Below are 6,264 nucleotides of genomic sequence, written 5' to 3'. Positions count from 1 at the left end.
GTACAAGTTGGCAACATATAGAGACGGTGCCTACCCAACAACGGGCTCACAGTATAGAAGATGGTGCAGCAGTCCCTGGCCCAGCCCCTGGCCACCCCCATGACCCTGCAGCGGGTCACCGTGGGGGATAACGAACGTGGGGATTGATCCCTGAATGAGCCCAACAGCAAGGCTGGGGATGGGGTCAGGTGGGACAGAGGAGGTGCCCCTGTGGGCCATCCCCTCTCCGGCTATTACCCTCTGACTGGGCCCTGCCATGGGGGAGGCCCAGGCTGGTACTCAACCGTGAGGACCTGTAGTCCCCCTCTGGCTCCTCCTTCCTTCCTATTCTACAGATGGGGAAGTTGAGGCCCAGCGACATGAAGAGACTCCCCAAGGTAACTCTCTAGTCAAAAACTGGGGAGAACTCCCGATTTCCAGCTACCTTAGCTTTCCCTCCCAACTCCCCCAGAACAGTCTCCATCACCCGCAAGGGTTACCCAAGAACAGACGAACTCGTCCTACAGCAGATTTCTCATCAGGGTGCCAGGAAGAATTTCCGGGCAGCCAGGGCAGCCGGACACTAGAACAAGCTTTCGGTTCTGTTTTGGTTTTTATGGTATTTGTTAAGTGCTCACTATATTTCAGGTACCGTACTAAATTCTGGGGTAGATACAAGCCAATCAGGTTGACGACAGTCCATATCCCACATGGGGTTCACAGCCTTAATTCCGATTTTACAGATGAGAGAAATGAGACAGAGAAGTGAAATGACTTATCCCAGGTCACACAGCAGACACGTGGCGGTGCCCGGATTAGGACCCAGGTCCTTCTGACTCCCAAGGCTGCGCTCTATCCAGTAGACCTCGCTGCTTCTCAACAGGTGACCAGAGGGGATGATTGATGGACTCTCCTCTGAAAGTCTGGAGAAGCAGGTTTGCAGGGGGAGGGAGAAAATTTGGAGGGGCCGCCATGACCGGGCTGGGTCCCGACTCAGGCGTGGCTGCCAGGCTCTGGGTCAGAGAGGCCCGTGGGGCTGGACGCGACTCCCAGAACTAGCCCAGCTGGCACATCCCTGCTCCCAGACGGCAGAGTAGTGTGTCTGTGACTCCTTGGAGTTACTGGAGCTGCAGGGCAGAGATGAAAACCAGGGCCCTTTCTTGTGGTTTCGGAAGTATGAACCATTCAACCCTCTGCCTTATCTCTCCAGGACCCGCCAGGCTTGCTAAAACAGCCTCTCTCTCCCCGCCCCCTCCTCTCCCCTGCACCCCTCCAGTAAACATAACCACATTGCTCAGAAAACCTTAACCTCCCTGTCCCCGCTGCCCCTCCTCCTCCTCCCCCTCCCCCAGCTCCTCATTTTTCAACCCCTGAGACGACCAGGAACACAAAGAAAATCAAGTCCATTTTTATTCCCTGGCAGGTCCTCGGGAGAGAACCGTTCGGGAGGAAGATTAGGTTTCTCACCACAGCAGAGACAGTAACAGAACCCAGGCATCCCCGCCCCGAGGCTCCCCCTGCCACTCCAGCTGGCTTCCCTTGGCCTGGGAGGAAAAAGTGGCTTGCTTTGTCCGGGCTCCTGACTTCGTTCCGGGGGTGTCTTCTTGGCGGTGGGAGATGGTTCAGGGACGCCGTGACCTCCTCGTGGGGCGAGAGGGTGCTCTGGGTTTCCCGCCGCGCTCTGTGCAGAGCCCTGAAAGGGCTGCTTCGTGGAGAATACGGGTAGAGTTATTGGCAGATTACAGAAGAGACGAGGGCCTGAGCTGCCCGCTTCCTCCTCCTTTTCCCATCCCCACCCCAGGTAAATAGACTTGCTTTCCTGACCTTCTGGGAGGAGGCTGGAGTGATGAGATTACCAGGGTGGGCTGCGGGAGAAGCCGGGGAAGTTGACCTGAGCCCTGGAGGTTGGCTGTGGGGTGATTTACCTGAGGGAGTTGCCAGGGGAGGAAGGAACAAATCCTCACTGCCTCCTGGGGATCCAGCCCAGCTCAAAGTCTTCTCAGACCCTGCCAGGGGCCAGAATTGCCCCTCTCCAGACCCACTATCTCCCCATGAGACCCTTCCAGGCCTCGAGGGACCCCCAAGTAATAATAATAATTTTGGTATTTGTTAAGCACTTACTATGTGCCAGGCACTGTTCTAAGCACTGGGGAGGATACCAGGTGATCAGGGTATCCCAGGTGGGGCTCACAATCTTAATCCCCGTTTTACAGATGAGGTAACTGAGGCACAGAGAAGTTAAGTGACCTGCCCAAAGTCACACAGCTGACAAGCAGAGGAGGCAGGATTTGATCCCATGACCACTGACTCCCAAGCACGCGCTCTTTCCACTGAGCCACACTGCTTTTGTGCTTCTATCCAGCAGCTCTGGGGCCTTAAATGCCATTATTATTATTTTGAGGCTGCAATTCCCTGAGGCCACTCGCCATGACCCCCCACTCCTCTCCTCAAAAACCTAGAATGGCCATTCTCGGACGGAGGGTGTCCAGTAGTGCTTCAAGTGGTGTCTCCATGCCCCCTTGGGTCCCCCATGATGCCATGGACTCAGAAACCAGTAACCCACCCTGTCTCCTCGCCCTGGGCAGGTCTTCTCTTTCTTGCCTCCTCCCCCGGGGAGCTGATGACAAAGCTTCCATCTGGGATGGAGCCCAGCAGGCCCCGGGCTCCGCAGGACCGGGCGACAGGACCTGGAGCTCAGACAGGGGGAGGGGAAAGGGCTCGGGCCTCCAACAGACAATTACTCTCCCCCCATTCCAAACCTTATGGAAGGCACATCTCCTCCAAGAGGCCTTCCCTGCCTAGGTCCTCCTTTCCTCTTCTCCCACTCCCTTCTGCATCATCCTCTCTCCATTTATTCATCACCCCTAGCCCCACAGCACTTATGTACATAGCTGTAATCCATTCATTCAATCGTATTTATTGAGTGCTGTGTGCCTAGCACTGTACTAAGCGCTTGGGAAGTACAAGTCGGCAACGTGTAGAGACGGTCCCTACCCAACAATAGGCTCACAGTCTAGAAACGGGCTCACAGTCCAGATATATTATTTATACATTATTATATATCAATCAATCGCATTTATTGAGCGCTTACTGTGTGCAGAGCACTGTACTAAGCGCTTGGGAAGTACAAGTTGGCAACATATAGGGACGGTCCCTACCCAACAGTGGGCTCACAGTCTAGAAGAGTGGGTTCGCAGTCTAGAAGAGTGGGCTCACAGTCTAGATTGATATATCTATCAATAAATATCACAGTCTAGATATATTATTTATATATATATATATCTACTTATATAGATATTTATATTAATGTCTATCTCCCCCTCCCCCTCTAGACTGTAAGCTCATTGGGCAGGAAATGTGTCTATTTTTGTATTGTACTCTCCCAAGTGCTTGATACAGTGCCCTATACTCAGTAAGCACTCAATACAGTTGAGTGAATAAATGAATTAATGAATGAATGGGGGGTGGGGTGGGACAGACTGTCCGCTCCCTATTCATCTTCAGGCCACTCTCACCAGCCACGGAAGACACAGAGCCAGCCCTGAAACAGAACCAAAACTCAAAGCAGCTGTGAACCCGAGAGGCATCTGCCAGCCCAGGGTGGCTGGGGAGGACAATCCAGCTCCTTCTAAACTCCTGGACCCCACCTTCAGAACCAGCCTCTGCATTCCACTCAGGACACACCCTGGCCTCCAAGCTACACTGACTGACTTCCTGGGAAGCTCCAGGTGTGGGGGAGGAGGTGGGAGGGGGAATGGGAGCTGATCAAGAAGGGGAGGAAAGTGGAAGAGGAAGGGGCCTTCGGCTCCAATCCAGGCCCATAGGCAGGCAGCAGGGTCCTAGCCATGAGCCTGAGGCTCCCAAGAGACACAGCCACTTAGACTGCACGTCCCGTGCCACGCAGAGACTGTGTCCAACCTATCTTGCATCTACCCAAGTGCTTAGTACGGTGCTTGGTATCGAGTATGTGCTAACAAATTGAAAAAGCAAGAAAGAGGAGAGCAGAGATCACAAAAAGCAGAGAGATGAGAGCGAAGTGGCTAGCGAAACCCAGCTGGCAAGACAAGGAGGGAGAATGAGAGAAGCAAAAGAGACGAGAGGAGAGACTGAGGCCAAGCCAGGAGAGAAAGGGAGACCCCAGAAACACCCCAAGGGGAAGGGTGGCAGAGACAGAGAGAGTGACAAGGAGGGAAGGAGGGGGTGTAACAGGCCAGTTCCTGGCTACTGGCTGAAATCCCGTGGAGATCAGAGCACAGCTCGTTATTTCTCTGGCCTGTGACAGCTAAATGAAGAGAAAGCAAGCTTCACAGCCAACCGCTTCACACGTAATGAATATGAATGGGAAGCCCAGAACCTGTTTCTCCGTCTTATCTCAAACCCGACAGGCCTGGCCCCTGCCAGTCCATCTCCATAACTCTGGCTGTCCCCTCTCACCTCTCTCCCAGGGGCAGGGCCTAATTGGCCCCTCCGCCTGCTTCTCATTATCTAGCCTCTCTGATTCCCCTCCCGCCCCCACCAAATCCTGCCAAGGTCCTGGAGGAAGATGAGAGTATTTATGAAGCACTGAAGTAGCCTCCGTCAGGCCCTCTGCCCTCAACTTGCTCTGGCCTGCTCTGCTGGGCCCCCCCGGGAAACATCAGGTCTTCCACCGAATACCCCTGATGCTCCTCTCCTAGTCAACCAAGCAATCGCTGTGCTTTATTTACCTCCTCTGTAAAATGGGTTTAAGAGTGTGAGCCCCATGTGGGACAGGGACTGTGTCCAACCTGATTAACATATCTACCCCAGTGCTTAGAACGGTGCTTGGCACATAACAAGTACCAGAATTATTATTATTCTCATCTTAGCCTTCCACTCCTGAGGGTCCCTCCTTAACTCCTCCTCCTTAGCTTCTGGCCAGCCCTCTGGTGTCTATTGCCAAACTGTACTTTCCAAACACTTAGCACAGTGCTCTGCACACAGTAAGCACTCAATAATTACAATTGAATGAATGAATGAAATCCTAGGATGATGGGGAAAGGAAGAAGGCAGGCTGCTGCTTCTTGTTAAAGATATTTAATCCCCTCTCCTCACCTCCCCCACCCATTTACACATCAACTTAAATTAAAGAACAAAAACTCAGACCTTCTGCAGCAACCAGTGCCCTAGCCAGGCCTGCTAGCCAGCCTTGCCAAGGGAGGTGGGGGAAGGAAAGAGGATAGTAGGGAGGGGAGACGAGGCAGGGGAGGAGGACTAAATTCAGGCTCAGTGGTTTGCTGGCATCTAGCCCTTGTCCCAAAGCCCAGGGCAGGGCAGAGCGGGAAAAGTGACTCCTGGGAAGTTGGATCTGAAGCCGGAGGTCACCCCAGTGTACCACATTCTACTCTGGGGAAGTGTCAAGTAATATTAATAATAATTGTGGTATTAAAGATACAGGTAAGAAGCAGCATGGCCTAGTGGAAAGAGCATGGGGCTGGGAGTCGGAGGACTTGTCTTCTGTGTGACCTGGGGCGAGTTACTTAACTTCTTTGTGCCTCAGTTCCCTTATCTATAAAATGGGGATTAAGACAGAGCCCCACTTGGGATATGGATTCTGTCTAAACTCATTATCTTGTATCTACTCCGGCCCAGGGTATAGTGCCAGAGCCATAGCAAGCATTTAACAAATACCATTAAAAAAAAATGTACGATTATCAGGTCGGACATGGTCCCTGTCCCACAGACATGGTCCCTGTCCCACATGGGGCTCAGAGTCTAAGGGGGAGGGAGAACAGGTACTGAATCCCCATTTGACAGATGAGAAAACTAAGGCACAGAGATGTGAACCAACTTGTCCAAGGTCACAGAGCAGGTGGATGGCAGAGCTGGGACATAGAACACAGATCTGCTGGCTCCCAAGCCTGTGCTCTTTCCACTTGGTCACCTGCAGGGTCAGGGCCTTGCCCAGACCTTAGGATACCGAGGTTTGCCCTCTCCTGCCCTAGCTTCAAATGATCCAGCTAGACAAAGCTGAAATAGACCTTTGACCTGATTGATCAAGATAGAGCAAGATCAGTAGGGGTAGTGGCCATTTTTCAGTATTCAGTCAGCTAGCTCATTTGCTGTGCAGCCACTGCCCCACAGAGTGAAGGGAAGGGAGGGGGGGAGTTGATGAATCCCAAGGAAGAAAACCCCAGCTGGCTGAGAACCACCGCTCTTCCTCAGTGTGGAAGGAAAAAGCCACGGTGGCAGGGGGAGGGAGCTGGTGTGCCTGCTCAGTGGGGGGTCTGCACCTCATAATAATAATAACTTTTAGTATTTAAGTGC

This window comes from Tachyglossus aculeatus, chromosome 7 (assembly GCF_015852505.1).
Source record: "Tachyglossus aculeatus isolate mTacAcu1 chromosome 7, mTacAcu1.pri, whole genome shotgun sequence".
Classification (NCBI taxonomy): Eukaryota; Metazoa; Chordata; class Mammalia; order Monotremata; family Tachyglossidae; genus Tachyglossus; species Tachyglossus aculeatus.
This window is presented reverse-complemented; position numbering follows the sequence as displayed.